General features: G+C 42.0%; 1 long non-coding RNA gene across 2 annotated transcripts in view; it reads left to right on the forward strand.

Moving 5' to 3' along the window:
- Window positions 1-17350, forward strand: part of LOC128351502 (uncharacterized) — a 117998-nt gene that overhangs the window by 43795 nt on the left and 56853 nt on the right. The window contains exon 1 of one of the 2 annotated variants that reach the window (XR_008319808.1): window positions 17027-17130. The exons of the other annotated variant lie outside the window; for it this stretch is intronic. This is a non-coding gene — a long non-coding RNA (uncharacterized LOC128351502). Of the gene's footprint in view, window positions 1-17026; window positions 17131-17350 lie in introns of those variants that run through there. 2 annotated transcript variants of the gene reach the window in all.

A 17350-nucleotide genomic window follows, 5' to 3' on the forward strand; every position in this document is an offset into this window, starting at 1 on the left:
AGTGATGGTAGGCAACCTGCCTTTCCATGAAGCTTGTCTCTTGTCACTCATTTTTTTCACTGAAGAACTCTTGATAAGTTTCTTCTGATTGACAAATCCTAGTTCAGTTTCAATTTCAGCCCTGATTCATTTTCCTGATTCTGTTTCCAGGCACATCAGCCCAGAGGATTGGTTGGCCTCCCACAGTTAAGCACCCTGCTGGAATCAGGGATGTTCACAAATCAATTTTTTGTGATTAAATTTGATTTGAGCCCAAATTGCAAAAGCCTCAAACTGATTTATTATTTATTATTTATTTTATTTTTTACATTTATATCCCACTCTTCCTCCAAGGAGCCCAGAGCGGAGTACTACATACCTGAGTTTCTCCTCACAACAACCCTGTGAAGTAGGTTAGGCTGAGAAAGAAATGACTGGCCCAGAGTCACCCAGCTAGTATCATGGCTGAATGGGGATTTGAACTCGGGTCTCCCTGGTCCTAGTCCAGCACTCTAACCACTACACCACGCTGGCTTTCTATTTTTGTGAAAGAACAGAACAAAAGAGAAACAGTTTTATTCAAATGCTACAGACTGCTTCCGTCTGAGGCTTCCGTCTGATTGGTTGAGAACAGCCAGCTTGGCTGGCTGCATTGACAAATCAACCTTGAATCACTCAAATTGTTTTGAGTGAGTCAAGTGACATTTTGAGGCCTGTTTTGCTGGAAAAATGTGCCTCAAAATGGCACTTTTGGGGGGGGAGAGCTGCTCTACCAATTGGTGTGTAGACCAGTGCCCTGCTCTGGATTTGATGCTTCAGCCTGCCTCAGAGGACTGGTCTACTCAGGTGGACCAGTCCTCCAAGATGCACAAAGTCTGGAGAGGAGGGCTGGTCTTCCTGTCAACCCAATTGGCAGACCAGCTCTCCCCGGAAAAAAGTGTCATTTTAAGGCCTGTTTCCCCAGGAAAACGGGCCTCAAAATGGCATTTGAATCACCTGTATCAATTCAGGTTGAATCAGGGTTATTCTCTGGACCTGAATTGGGCCATCTGTTTTGAGGGCAATTAGATTCGGAGCTGAATTGTCAAATAACCCCCAGTTTGATGCAAATCAATTGAAGAGAGAATCAAATTGCATACCCCTATGTCAGACCTCCCCAACTTTTGTTACTCATTGGCTTTAATTGTGGTTCGTGGCTGTCTTACTCTAGTTTTGATACTTCCAAACCACTTCTACTTGAATCCACATCTGGTTCACTTTAGGTATGGAAGTCCTTGCTGCAGAAATGCCAGTTAGCTCTGAGAACATAGATGCTCACACTGATAGAGTCATATAAACAAGTAAATAAATATGCTCTACTATATAATCAACCACCTGGCCTTGTCGAACAGTACTACACAACAACATTGTTATGTAGTGTCACCTCCAATTCTGTAAAACTGGAAATACATGAACAGGCATAGGAAAAATTAATATGTGTATGATATAAATCTGTGAAAGCAACTCTGTTCAATAAAGCACATAGTTCCTGCTGTTCGGAATAGTCTTAAATATATTTTCTTTTATTTATAACAAAAGGGTTTAGGTGCTTTCAGAACACAAATTACATGGCTAAAGTATTCATTTTAAAAGCCAAAACTCACTCACTGCCAAAAAAAGAGAAAATAATAATAATTTTAAAAAGGCAGCCAACCCCACCCCACAGGCACAAGTACAGTGATAAATTATCATCATTAGTACAGAAAGATTGGTCATCCATTTAGAAGGATCCTATCCACTGAAAAGGTTTTAAACTAGTTTCTTCATAAGCAAAGTCCCCTAAATTTTTACAAGACATAACATGGCTCTGTGGTCTTTGTTCTTATACCCAACCCTTTTTATTATTGGAAAACACTGAGCTAAGAGATCCTAAATCACGGAGGCCTTTCTTCATTTTTATCAGAGAGCTTTATTCAGAGAGTGAATATGAATTAAGGGTCTATGTTCAGATTTAAACCTCTTAAATAGGTGAGTGTACCTGGGCTACTTATAATATTCAAAATGTTTAAGGCATTGTGATAACTACCACTTTGAGCAGTGTTGGCTCAACATTGAACAGCCTGAAATGGAGCACCAAATTGCACCCCTCCCTTATCTTCCTTCTAACTGTTTCCCCTCTTAAGATCATATTCTCAATTCCTTCCTTCTTTCAAATCTCTTCCTTTTCTTCCTTTTCTATTATGAATGAAAGCAGGGGCATAGCAAGGTTGGAGTGGGCCCTGGGACAAGTGAAGATGGCCCCCCACCCCTCCATTCTTCTTTGGAGAAGCAGGAGGGAGACAGCAAAGAGCAAGTTGTCATCTGGGTGGAGGGTCTCCTCCTCCTTCAGTGGCCCAGGGACATTTGTCTCCCTTGTTCGATTATAGCTATGCCCCTGAAGAAAAGAAGAAAAGCAGCATGGTGCCATTTGAATCCCTTCCTAATGAACAAACAGACCCTTTCCAAAGTGGTGGCGCTGTCATATTTTTCAGGGGAACAGGAGCTGTCACTCTGCTAACCTAGCACAGCATCTCTCCAGTGGTTGCAGCTGGTGCCTCCCTTGTGCATCTTGTTATCTTGTGAGCCCTTTGGGGACAAGACTATGTAAGAAGGCTCATTTCTTTTGCTGAGCTTTGTCAGTGAAAAATAGTATTATAACAACGACAATAAATGGACAACATAATGCCACTGTTGATGGTAGTTACCTGATGGGGCTGCTGTGCAATTCCAAAGGCAGCCCCAATGTGTAGTGATGGTGCTGCTGCCTAGAAACTATTTCTAGGGAACAGTGTATTATTCCTTCTGCTAAGGATCACTGCACTCCCTAATTATTACTTATTAATTAATTAATTAAAATATGAATAGTTAACAATTATTATTGTTAACAACAACTTGACCTTCTTTCCTCTACAGGATATAAAAGGGTGCGTGTGAATGCTGTGATGCCTTTGAGAATTAGCCCACAACCTCTGGTCTAAAGTAACCCACTTCACTTTGTGGGAGACTGGGAGACAGTGAGATCAAAAAGTAATGGAGTTACATGTTCTGTCTGCCTTGTAATGGAACATTCCTCAATTGTGCAAGAGCATTCTTGCACAAAATCCAAGAATGGCACAAACACAGCTGCGCGATGGATGGCCATTATTTTCAATGGTCATCCATTGTACAACTTCATTTGCACAATTCTTGCATCTTGCGATGTGCAAAAGATGGACGGAATGTTGCATAGTATGTCAGCCAATGTCTCTGTCACTGCCTCCAATATTGGTGGTGGTGAAAATGATGAGTAGGCTCTCTGCATCTCCATTTGTACACTGTTACAAAAATGCTTGAATAGAGCTTTAGAAAAAAATGTACACCATCAAGATCAGGAGTAATACCAATAATCATTTTCAGCATTAAGAAGGATGATTGCATCATGTAATTCCATTTGGCTCTCTCTCTCTCTCCTCTGAATATAATGCTCTTGGCAGATCTTACTTCTGTATTTCCATGCAATTTTTTCTTTTTCTAGACATCTCTCAAATTAGGGTGCAAGAGCTAAGCTAATTTGTCCATTAGGAATATGGCTAAAACTATCCACCCCCCACTCATAAACCTAAACAGTCAACAGATGGTACAATTTTCAGCTACTAATTACTTGGCCTGATATGAATGGGTGACCTGCAGGTCAGAGACTGATAGCCGTCTCCCCTTTAGTCATTTAGTCCTCCCCTTATTTGAGTTGTTTTCAGGTGTTTACATTTTTTTTAAAGCAACAAAAGTGTTGTATTCTATCTAGTAAACTTTTGTGTTTTGTTGTTTGGAGGTTTGTCCCAGTTGGAATCCTTTAGAGAGTGTGTGGGGTGGATTCAGAAAAAGGGGGGGGGAGGAAAGGAGAAGGAGTAAAATGGAGTTGCTTCTGAATAAAGTCTTAGTTAAATTAGCATAAGATTCCATCATGTTTACTGTAAGGGAAGCAGTTATTTAAAAAAAGCTACAACTTTAAGGACTGAAGAGTGGGTAGGGAGGGAGACAGCAGCACTTTTTGCTTTATTGGCTAAGAATAAAATACCCATACAAACAAGCACACATAAGCCTTTTCCAGACGTTTGGGCTCTCCTTGTCTTCAATACACACAGAACAAGGAAAGGGGCAGAGTGGCATCATGGTGCAGGCTTTTTACCCCACTGTACCCATGTTCATAGCCCTTCTGCCAAGCATTCTTTCAGATTTCACCCTCTCTCCCTTGGGCAGGGGGGAGGGTTTGATGTTTGAGCTGAATCTCTAAAGGTAAAGTTGTGCCATTGGGTCGGTGTTGACTCCTAATGACCACAGAGCCATGTGGTTTTCTTTGGTAGAATACATCATTGATATGATGTATTTCAGCATCTTCCTAGATTTCTGCTGCCCGATATAGGTGTTTCTCATAGTCTGGGAAACATACCAGTGGGGATTCGAACCAGCAACCCTTTGCTCTCCCTAGGCAAGTTACTTCCCCGCAGCACCATTAGGTGGCCCTCTAGGGACTATTATTTTGGGTTGAGCAGTCTTCTGCTTGTTGGGTTGAGCAGTGTTCTCCTAACAAGGAGCCCTGCACACACTGGCTTCTGGCCAGAGGGAACTGCAGTGGGACCCATGCACAATAATCCAGAAATCACCTGGCCTCATAAGTCAGGTGACAGAAGAGCAACCTGGCTCACTTGTCTATTACAGAGAGCCCTCGTCTATCATAAAGTTTACATAGCTGTTTTCTTCCTTCAGTCTGGAAAATGTATTCCTGAGGGAGGCAATTCAGTTCACCTTCTGCCCTGTCAGAATACCAGTCGTTAGTCAGCTTGACTTCATCTTACTACTGCTTGACTCCCAAGGCACTAGCCCACCCTTGGCCTTTAATGCCTCACAATTACTGAGATGACTGGGGATTTTGCATGCAATTCCTTTGAAACTGTCCCTGGAATAGAAAGATATTTCAGGTTTGAAACTGACAAGTCTTTCCAAACACACATTGAGCAATGTGGGATTACACTACAGGGAACATGATGCCACTACAGGAACGTATGAAGTGGGGAGCTTATTTATGAAGAAAGCAGGGGTGTAGCAAGGTTGGAGTGGGCCCAGAGACAAGATTTTAAAATGCCCCCCCTCTATCTATCTATCTAATCATACTATGTGCCACAATAGAACATCATCCTAAATTATTTTTCAAAAGCTTTGTAAATTGTGGACGATGCAAGTCATTTAATGGTACTAGAGAAAGACATGCTGTTCTGGTAGCTCCAGGTCTTAACACTCACATCAGTTTTGGAGGATGAATACAACTGAAGGAAGCCCGGGCAGCTGAGCGGCTGGGGGAGTCAGTCATGTGACTTGCCTCTGGGGCGGGCAAGGCAGTGGGCCCCCAGACAACTGTTTCCCCTTGCCCTATTATAGTTACACCCCTGTATAAAGGATTTCAGTCAGTGCATTCAGGCCCACATTTGTGTGGATACTATGAAAATGCATGTAGAGCCAAAATTGCTGTGTCAGTACCTTACTGCTCTCTATCCTCCCAAGTCTCTTTAGGAAGTAAAGAATAAAAAGAAAACAACATGAATAGTGCTAAGACACTAATTAAATCTGTTTTCCAATTATGTTAATGAAACTACAAAGAAAATGCAAATCTAGAAGTCTCCAGAAATCCTAGCCGTTTTTGTATAGAGCTCTATTTGATAGTCCCATAGTAATGCCTCCCCTTGAAAGTTATATTCTAAATGGTCACAAGTGTGCATTAAATTCTTCTCTTTGATCTCATAACTGTTGAGGGAAAAGAAAGAGTTGAGGGGGAGGGGAAATGCATTTTGAATGCTGCATTGGGGATTCAGAGATTCCAAAGGAATGCCCCTGTTTAAGTTAGAAAATTACAGCTAATAAAAAAAAAAAATCTGTTAGTATTTGTTGCACTAATGCTATAATATCTGAGGCCAGCAAGCAAATTCTGCCTTCATTTTAAGATATAAGTACCTGTGTAAGTATTGCTATTTCAACCCACTAGAAGTCTAAGAGGTCCCACTACAGCAGTATAGAAGTCGCAGGACGAATGATAGAGCACTTTAAGAGTGCTTTGCCTGCCTAATCATATTATAAACAGATTCATATTAGTCCCATGAAAGTCTAGGACTGCTTTTGTAAGATGGCACTCATACCGTGTAAATGAAGCTATGTTTGTCACTAAGGAAAATCTGTTTAACATTTCCTTTGGCACAAGGGACTATGCTTCAAGTTTCCCTTTATGCCTTTCCGTACAAAGAGACTAACCAATGCACTTTGTCACATTGACCTTTCGTTTATGTTGACAAGCAGAACAACAAAACAAGAGGGAACAAACCATGGGCCTCCATAATTGAGCAACTGTGCTTGCAGCTCTGAGGAGAACTTTGTCAGAATACCAAAAGCATTTCAGGGAGCCTGTAAGTTACTAATATTCTTTAACATTTGGGAAATAACGGTGGTGTGGGATGTACAACATCTGACAGAGAGCATGCAAAGGCATTTAGGATGTGACAGCTGACAATGGGTATTATGTCATTAGTCTGAGGTCACATAATGCAGCTTCCTTGCTATAGTTTAACGGGCCCTGTCTTGTCAGTGGCTGCATTCGCACGTATATGTGTGTGTGCATGTGTGTGTGTTCTACTTCTTTTATTGCTTAACTGCTACATGATCACTCTTCATTTGGCAGTTAAAACTGAGCGTAAGAACATAAGAACAGCCCGGCTGGCTCAGGCCCAAGGCCCATCTAGTCCAGCATCTTGTTTCACACAGTGGCCCACCAGATGCCTCTGGGGAGCCCACAGGCAAGAGGTATGTGCATGCCCTCTTTCTTGCAGTTGCTCCCCTGCAACTGGAGGAAAACCTAGACACCTGGAAGCTGATGCCCATCTGAAAGCCTGTAAGAGAAAACTATTACTATATTCTGGAGGCAGCACTGGAATTCAAAATAACTGTAACAAAGAACATATCTCCCTCTCCCCCGCCCCCCGATCTCAAATTACCTCACATTGTGTTAGACACCATGGAGTAGTATTGGGATGTTTTGAGGGTGGAAGCAGTGAATTCCAAACTGTATTGCAGGAGACTAGTTAAAGGTACTTCCTAGAACCAGATTATCCATGCTACAAGCACTGTGGAAATTTTAGGCATTATTACGTAACCAAGATAGATTCTAGGAGGTTGTGGGTCTGGGGGCATGCCGCACTCCCCCTCAACCACACTCTGCTGCTGCTCCTTGACCCCCCAGTGGCTACTCAGCAGGGCACACCCCGTCAGCTACGTCCCCTGCACTCCCTGTCAGCCAATGCTCATCGCCCTCCTCTCCCTTGTTACTGGAACTGCCCCAGAGAGCTGGCTAGACTCGTTTCATCACACACTCCAACTATGCTTTTTAGCTTGAAGTGGGGAAATTAGCTTGGCTTGGGGAACAGTTTGGTTCCAGTAACTTATTTGAGTAAGTTTTGGCATTTTGGAAAAGATGAGGAGACAGAAATGCAGTTCAAACATTTTATTAAGGGTATATGGGGGCACAGGGTGCAAAGGTGTAGTTAGGCAAGGCCTAGCTTTAACTAATGGTCTAAGCAAGAATGTGGTTAGCAAGAATTTAACTTATAGGTCTAATGAGAGATCAATCGGCTTGACTAAGGTGCTTAGACCAGAGCCTGACTTAAGGCTTGCTGTGGAAAGTGCTTGAAGGCAGGGAGGAAGGGAAAAGCAGGGAGCAAACATACTTCTAAAAATATTTTAGATACAAAATAAAAAGTACTTGGTAAGCAACCAATAAAAATATGAAATACAAAATAGTATTTTAAAATATATCTTAAAATACAAAACACAATGCCTGAAGAAAGGAAACAATTTTGAGAAGTCTGTTACTTACCTGATCTTGTTTCCATTTCCTTTAAGCAATACAAGTTTTTCAAAGATGAAATAACTCAAGTTGTGCCATCAGGGGCTGCAAATCATCCCAGCAAAGGAAAATAATTGTTCTAAAGGACAGCTTGATGTTGGACTAGTATTATATCTAAAAAAAATAGCCATTGGACAATGGGATACCCATCCAATGTACTAATGTGCTTGGATTTGTCCTGCAAAAACTGTCCGGTTACAGTTGCCGACGACTCATTTGGTGGCAACTCGGGACCCGGCCTTCTCTGTGGCTGCCCCAGGGCTTTGGAATGTGCTCCCTGCTGAAATAAGAGTATCTCCTTCTCTGCTTGTTTTTAGGAAGACCCTGAAGGCGTACCTGTTTTCTCAGGATTTCAATTGAAATTGAAATTTTAATGTGCTTTTATTTATTGAGAATTTTATCTGTTTCATGAATTTTAACTGTTTTATATTGTTTTTATATTATGTCTTAATTTGTACACCACCTGGAGATTTTGATATCAAGCGATATAGAAATAATAATAATAATAATAATAATAATGATAATAATGATAATAATTAAAGGACAGTGAAGAAGATGCACTTAAAATGGTCAATAACGAGAAGCTATTCAACAACAATGAAACAAAGCAGGCCTACAAGAAAGAACAAGTCAAGAACCGAGCAGAAAAATGGAAAAATAAGCCACTGCATGGTCAATATTTGCACAATATAAGTGGAAAATCAAACATCACCAAGACCTGGCAGTGGCTTAAGAATGGCAACTTGAAGAAAGAAACAGAGGATTTAATATTGGCTGCACAAGAACAGGCACTAAGAACAAATGCAATAAGAGCAAAAGTAGAAAAATCCACAACAAACAGGAAGTGCTGCCTTTGTAAGGAAGCAGATGAAACCGTGGACCACCTAATCAGCTGTTGCCAAAGGATCACATAGACTGACTACAAACAAATGCATGACAAGATAGCAGGGATGATACACTGGGACATCTGCAAAAAATACAAGCTACCTATAGTCAAAAATTGGTGGGACCATAAAATTGAAAAAGTTGTAGAAAATGAAGATGCAAAAATATTATGGGGCTTCCAACTACAAACAAACATCTGCCACACGATACACCAGATACAACTGTAGTCGAGAAGGAAGAAAAACATGTCAAAATAATCGACAGCAATACCAAGGGATAGCAGAATAGAAGAAAAAGAAAGATCTACAAATTGAAACTGAAAGGCTGTGGCAGAAGAAGACCAAAATAATCCCAGTAGTAATTGGTGCCCAATTCCAAAATACCTTGAAGAGCACCTCAACACCATAGGGGCCACAGAAATCGCCATTAGCCAATTACAAAAAGCAACTTTACTGAGAACAGCCTATATTCTGCGACAATATCTATAATAATAACAGCAACAATATTGATAATAAAATTCTGACATCCCAGGTCCTTGGGAAGGACTCAATGTCTGGATAAAACAAACCAGTCAATAACACCTGTATGACTGTGTAAACAACAACAACAACAATGATAATTTGCAGTATTTCCAGCTTTTTAACATTCAATCAGACCAATAATTCCAAAACAACATAATACCCTGTTTCTTGTTTCAGAGTGGGCGGGTTGTTGGCAGAAATATACTCAAGGTATGTCAACAGAAATCAAAACACAACAGGATGTATCCAATGTTAGTCCTGCTTAGAGTAGACCTATTGAAATAATTAAAAGTTAGTCATGATAAAGGCTCCTATCCTATAGCTGTAGCATAGTCAAACGAGCGGCAAGTAGTATTTATGGTGAAGCAATCATACGGTCAAATCACATGGGGAGGAAAACAATTCCTTTTACCCCAGTTAATATGTCCCCCCTTTCTTTCTATGCTATTCTTGAAGCACCAAGAGCAATGGGGGGCATGTTTTACAGGAGTGACTCGGAAGGATTCCCCTAAACCCAAGCTGTTACTCAGTAAGAAAGTTATAGGGAGCTTCTTGTCTATAACCAGATCAAATGGATTTATTTGTATATCCTCCTACAAATAAGAAAATAAAGAAGTTTCTAACTGCCACATAAGGCAATGTGGTGTAGTGATTAGGTTGTTGGATGAGGACTGGGAGACACAGGTTGAAGCCCCCACTCAGTCATGAAGCCCTCACTCAGTCAGATCAGTGGGTGATCTTGGCCACTTACTATTTCTCAGCCTTGCCTACCTCAAAGGATTGTTGCACAGATAAAATGGGAGGAAACAAATCATATGCTCCTGTGAGGCAGTATCTCCCTTCCTCCCTCCTTCTCTCTCCCCCTCTCAATGTGACCAATTTTGGGGTTGCATAAAAAAGAATGGAGGTGTTAATTATATTTGTATTGCATGTTGCTGGGTTTGTAACTGGATCTGAGGAGAGAGTACATTATCAGATACCCATAGGGGTAGAGAAGATTCCATTTTCATATATCTTCCAGGACTTTATAAGATTTCTTTCACCACAGGAATTCTCAATAATGTGCCCAAGAATCTCAAGGGAACTGCCACTTTCAAGAGCCAACAGAAAAGATGGAAGAGAGACATGAAGCACTGGTTTGTTTGAAGCACTGGTTTGTTTGTAGCACTGGTATATTTCAATGATTTGATTGTTTGGGGGCAAATCCTAGATGAGCATAAGCAGCAATTATTGAAAGTTCTTCACTGTTAGCAGTAACAAAAGCTAAAAGTTTCCCCTTCTCAACATTTTTAAGAAGGACCTGAAAACATACCTGTTTAGCCAGGCTTTTAGTTTATAGTTTTAAAGCTTTGGGTTTTAGAGATTTTATTTGTATTTTCGATTGTTTTAATTGTGTTAATATTTTAATGCTTGTTTTTAGATTGTGAATCACCCAGGGACCTCTTTATATGGGGTGGTATAGAAATTTACTTACTTACTTACTAGACAAACAAAACAAAACTCTCATCCCATAAATGCCAGTTTTGCCAGAATCGAGTAACATATGTGGGGCATATATCTGGGACTACAGCTATTTAGATGAATGAAAAATCCCCAAACTCTGAAGGATTTATTAAGGTTTCGGTCTTTTGCAGCCAGTACAGGTGATTTATAGAAGAATTGTCCTATATTTGTTGCTCTCTGAATGAATTAAAGGGTCAGCATTAGAAAAGGTCAAAATTCATGTCCTGTTGGTGGTTATTATCAGATCAATGAGTCCTTTAGAGATCGATGGACAGCAGATTGTGATACTACCTTTCAGTAGCTACAGAATGTGAAACACATGCCTCTATTGGTCTTTGCAGATACTCAGAAACCCTATTATATATTAATAAAAGCATGGAAGTACTGTGGCGAGAGATTATAGCAAGTGTATCCAGAAGGGTAGGGACCTAATAGCCCATGTATGTTTGTAGGAGGCTGTCACTAGTTGAAAGGAAGTATCTTGTTCAATTTTTGGCATGAAAATGGACAGCTGTTGAGACATTTCATGAATATCTGTATGGGGTAAAATTTATAGTGTGTACAGATAACAATCCAATAACATATGCTATGAAGTCAGCATGTTTGGTTGACACTGGGCACAGATGGCTGTTTGCCTTATTCACATATGACTTTGATATACAACACTGGCCTAGTACAGTAAAGATTGATGCTGATGCTTTATCTTGGAGACCACATAGTGGATGCTGTTCTGACAAAAATGCTGTGAGGTTCCTCCAAAAGCATAGTTGTGGCTTGTATTTTCTTGCCACCAACACTGGCAGGATTTACTTGTGGGTTGGGGGTTACTGGTTTGCCTCGAACTGAGGCTGGTTCATTGGTTTGGTCTTTGATCTAACTGGACCAGGCCCTATTCAGGCCAACTGGTTTGGCATTATAAGGGGGCCAGGCAGGGGTGGTGAGAGATTAAGTGAGCTGATTACCTGGCTGGCGTGGCTGCCAGCACCACTGCTTGCCTTCCCGGCAGGGCCAAGCAGCATGGCTCCATGCAGCAGTGCAGCAGTGGCTCGGTAAAATAGAGGGGAGTGCACTGCCTGAGGCCACCAGGTGGGTGAGTGGTGACAAGCGGCGGCATTTGCAACCATGATGCAACCATGGCGGCATTTGCAACCATTAAGCAGTTTACTTACCCCCTCCTGGTAGACCCATACCTCTGAAAGGGTCCCCCACCCCCTGTACTTGTAAAAGGGAATCCTCACTGGATTACCCTTTACAAGTATATCCCCTGAATTGGTTTGGCCCAGTTAGACCGGATCACGAGCACATGTGCATACCACTTCTGGTTTTAGGCTGACGGGGGTGACAAGAGGGTATACAGACACTCCACGCCAGCATTTTTGGAAGCAATTCCAGAGGGGGAAGCACAGTGGAGGAGGCAGTGGTGTCACCATAACTGAGAGGATGGGTTCAAAGAACCCAGGCCACCCAGCTCCTGAGGGCCCCCCCTTTACCTCTCCCTATCTTCTTCATTATATTTCTTACTCCGAGGGGCCACCAGGGAGAAGGGTGAACACAGACCCCCTCTCCCCTAGCTACGCCCGGGGAGGTGGTAAGGGCACCCTCCCCATGCCTTAAATCAACCCCCTACATTTGAACCAGTTCGAATGTGGTGTTTCCAGACCAGTTCGGCATCCTAGGAATAGAACACCAAACCAGTTCATGCACATCCCTAGTCTTTATTGGCCTCACTAAGCTAAGAAAATTAAGAAATATTGTAAAAATTACAGGTGATGCATAATAAAGACCCATGTCAGCATTGGGCCTTTAAAAAAAAAATGGCTGCCGCGCATATGCAAATGGCCTCTGTGATACCCTGGGCCATGCCAAGGCATTTAAACCTTTAAACTGTAAAGGTTTGGCCTGGTTTTCTAGGGTTTTAAACATTCTTTTAAATGTTTTAATAATTAAATTAAACATTATTTAATTTGATGTTTTTATAGTTGTTGTTTTTTAACAATTGGATTTTAATTTTATTTTAATGTAAACCTCCGTGAGCCATTTTTGGAAGGGCGGTATAGAAATCAAATAAATAAATAAATACATAAATAGGGTGGTGGTATTTTTTTTACACATGTTTTTAAAAATAAGAACTGATTTTGTCTCTGGAGTGTAATTACTACATGGATTTCTTTTGAGTTTGGCAGTTGAAGCTGAGAAGGATTAAGTCCCGAAGCAATTGACACCCACCAGAAAGGTAGTCCTGATAAGTCTAGAAGTGTGTGTGTGTGAGTGAGAGAGAGAGAGAGAGAGGTAAGGTTGTCTGGAGAGCACAACTGAACTTGTTGGAACAGGCTTTAGCTTAAGTGGAAGCAGTCTCAGCACGTAATATTTATGCTCGAGCTAGATATTGCTTTGCGATGAAAAATCGTTATGATTATTGAAATGTAGTATTCTATACCTGTTGGTGGAAATCCACTTGTCATCTAAAAGAACCATATTATAACAAATGCTAACATCTCTACTCAGCACTTTCTCATCCCAGTAATTTATGTACTTTATAAAAAAAATAAGGATTAAAGTACATGGTATGGAAGGGAAAGATGTTGACATCATTTTCCATTAGGCGATAGTATAACTTCATTAAAGCAGAAGGCCATATAGTCTCAACAGGAGTTCTCTGCAGGAAATGCTTTATTCTTACTTAGCATATCTGTGAATTCTATCAGCATTAGTGTCTTTCACAGTGTTTGTTCCTGTTGAATATTTATGAAAGACTGTCCAGTGACCTGCTTAGCATCTCTAGGTTTGCTCTGCATTAACAATCTCTCAAGTAGAACGTAATCAGAAGACTCCTTCCCCTTCAACAGCAGCAATCAATATAGCAGAAGCTGAGAAACATCGGCAGAAAAAAAGATTTATATCAGTAAAATTAAAGAAGGGAGATGTGCTTGGGAGACTATACCATCTCAATACATTGGAATACCACACCTTAACAATTTACTGAGCAAAGAGATGATGATTTATCATTCCTATGTATTCCAAAGAACCGAAACAGTTAAAAGTTTGTTGACCTTCACACCGACATTAGGAAATCAGTTTCCTAATAGGATATTGATGGGATCTGATTAGTTCTTGTGAAGTTTGCCCTGGAGATAATCTTGCTTGCAAGCTTTGACTCCTTCCAAACTCTGTCCTCAGAGGAAGGGCCTCAGCACAGGAGCCCAGTGACAGCACTTGCCTGTCTCTTCTAGCCTGACTGGGAAAGTGAGCTAAGCTACCAGGATTAGAATCCTCTCTGGCTCAAAAAAACGTTCACAGCACAATTTCTTCCTCTTTTATATCTGCCCAACACCAGCTTACCCACTTGATGTCTTAATATAGGTAGCTTTTGGGGTCATGTGAAGTTCCTGTAAGCTGAGTGACAACCCACAGATGTTCCTTGAGGTTGTTACACACATCAATGCATTTCACTGACAGCTGGTATTAATAATTGACCCCAAAAGTATCCACTTATTGCAGTAAATTATATTTTAAGAATCATGATTTTTAAAAACTCCTTCTAAGTCTAACTACTTGCAAAATGCCTTAATCACACTGGGAAGAGGTTCTGGGAGTAGTTCATTACTGGCCAAGAGGTTCTGGGAAGAGGTTCTGGGAGTAGTTCATTCTTTCCCCCCTGCTTCTGTTATTTTCTGGTCTTGCCCCCTTCTTAGCAATGATAGTGTAAGGTGTTTCAGAACTGCCTAAGTACATGCCAGGATCCACAACCACCTTTGCTGCTGCTGCTGCTGCTGCTGCTCATTATTGTTTGTGCCCTGTCCCATGGTGTGCCCAGAAGTGGTTGTGACATCAGCTGTGAACCTTGTGCATGATTCCTGCCTCTGGAGTCCACTGAAGGCAGTTATCAGAAGGTCCCATGAAGGGGCCCTGTGGCACTCAGACCAGAGGAAATAGACATGGCAGTTCCTGTAGCAGCCACTTTTAGCTTTAAATGTTGACAATTGGGGATTAGGTTGCTACTGACCATTGCCTGCTCTCCCTTTCCTTCACCATGATGAAGGGAAGAATATTAAGCAAAAAAGCAGCAAGGAGAGAACTTATATCAATTCAACTATGGTTGTACTGAGAATGATGTTGAGGAGGGAAGGGAAGCAGGGACTACCAACAAGGTAGGAATAAGTGAGAAAGAGGAGGATGTACTGTGATGGTTATAAAGATCATGGAAGGAAGGGAATCAACATGAGTTCACCAGCTTCTTGGCATCAGGTGAGATGAAGTGGAACTCTCAAGTGATCTGCAATCCTGATATGGGACTAAAAAAAAAAAACCCACCCCAAAGCTATTCCCAGGTTAACTAGTTTGATATCTGCAAATCCTGAAAAATATTACATTAATTATCTGCAAACTTCCACAACCATAGGTCATGCTCTGTTACTTAACAGGAAACAGAAACTGAAAAATTGGGTGTGTTGGCAGTGCGGCTAGTGCTGCTGGGCCTGGGGGCCAGGTGGAGGGCAGGGCAGGTGGACTCCCAAAAGGCCACAGCTGCTTCTCTTCCTCTCACTCTCCTCACCCTGTCCTGGCTGCCTCTCTTGCTCTCTGTTCTCACTCCACCCTGGCTTTAACTGGACCAGTCTGAGTTACTCAAGGCAGGGTGAGAAAAGAGAGAGCAAGAGGGGCAGCTGGGGCTGGGCAGTAAGATAGAGGAAGTGATGCAGTTGTAGCCTGTTCTGTGCCTGTCCGCCCTGGTCTCTGCCCATGCCAGCCCCAGCGGCACCGGCCCCCTCTATATGCTGGAAATTTCCTAAAAGAAAGCAAATCAATGCATTGTCCACAATTTGGGCAATTCCAAATGATGAGCATATTTACATGTATCATTTTGAAGGACTCTCACACACATTTCCTTGCTCTATAAAATGTTGTGTATCCCCCCTCCAATGTATGCTGACCTCCTCCAGTTTTCTGGATCACAACACCGATCATCTGAGAACAGCACATGTGTAAGGGACTGGTTGTGTGCTTTCAAGCCTGTGGATGTGTAACCATTCAGTTCACATGAACCTTCTACACAATTTTTTAAGGCTGATCGTAGGAATTGGAGGCATGCACATCAACATGCACACATACCATCCTGTATGTGCTGTTGTTGAGAGGCTGATCACCTGAGCTAGCTGTGCAGAAGAACATTCTCCTGACTCAGTGTACACCATAATGCATGAAACGTGTGTGTCCATTTGGCTACAAATTAAATGTGGCTGAAAACTTCAGTGTGTTCACTTAAGTCAAACTATTTGTAGTTAAACTGAAACCAACCAGATTAAACTGGCTGAAAGTCTAATATTATCACTTAATGCATAAAGCCTTGAGGTGTAAATTATTAGAGATGAATGAGCTTTCCTAGGCCTGATTTGAACTGATCCTGACAATTAGAATTGAACTGGTCCTTTCTCTTGCGGGGGACTCACACACACACGAAACCAACCTCTGCTTGTTTGGAGTTCTAAATTTGCTCATAATTGGTGTCCTTCTATTATCTCTTCCCTTACTTGGTGCCTGTGGCTGCTGGCCTCTTGAAGGTAGATACTACTACAGCTGGTCTGGTAGTGCTTGTTCTCTATTGCCCTTTCCTCTCTCTTTCTTTCCCCCCATCCCACACTTTGTGGACTGCAGACTACAGCAATAGAGCAGCAGAGATGAGGGAAAGGAAGTCTATGTCCCTCTTTTTCTTTCATTGGTTCCTTTCCCTCCTTCATTCCTGGTGCAACTGTGTATACTGCCTTTAGCAGTATTTCTTCCACTAGCAATGAAGGAAGGAAGAGAGATTGGAAAAGAGGGACTCTCCTGAGTTACAACTTATGGAACAACCACTGCAGCTTCAGCAGCAGCACAGTAAGTAGGTGGGTTAGGTGGGAAGCAGAGAATGAGGCTGTTCTCATGCACAGGCAAAACCGGGCTAGAGAAGCAAAGCCTGGTTTTGCTTGCGTGTGAGAACTGCCGAGAGTCGCATGGCTCCCGAAGGCAGCATGGCAGCAAACCTGCAAGGGAGCCCTGGCTGTTAGCCCTGGCTAAGGGTGCAAATGCAACATTAGCCCAGGCTAACTAATTGTGTGTTGGTACTGTGCAGATCTGTGCAGCACCCACACACCAGCAGCCTCCCAGCCAGTGTCACAAGGCTCCCCATAATGCACCGGGCTCTCGCAAAGTGCATTATGGGAATTCTGGGGGCCTCTCAGCCGCCAAACCTCTCTGCTGCCGGCAGAAGCTGGCAATCATCTGGGCCAACGATCCGACCACCCAACAAGGAGAGGATCGTCTGAGGGGGAGGTAAGCTTTTCAAGGCTTCCTCTCACCCCTTCAAGCCCTTCTCATGGATCATGAGAAAGGGCCCAGGAGCTCTTAAATTAAAATCTGATCTGGAGATGAACTCAGGGCTGAAATTCTAGGTTCAGAATACAAACTATCGTGACTTTTAATGCTCACCATCAATAAGAGTGTGAACATTACAACCACCAGTTCATATTTCAGGCTTGAAATTTACAAACTT

This window comes from Hemicordylus capensis, chromosome 3 (assembly GCF_027244095.1).
Source record: "Hemicordylus capensis ecotype Gifberg chromosome 3, rHemCap1.1.pri, whole genome shotgun sequence".
NCBI classification, from domain to species: Eukaryota; Metazoa; Chordata; class Lepidosauria; order Squamata; family Cordylidae; genus Hemicordylus; species Hemicordylus capensis.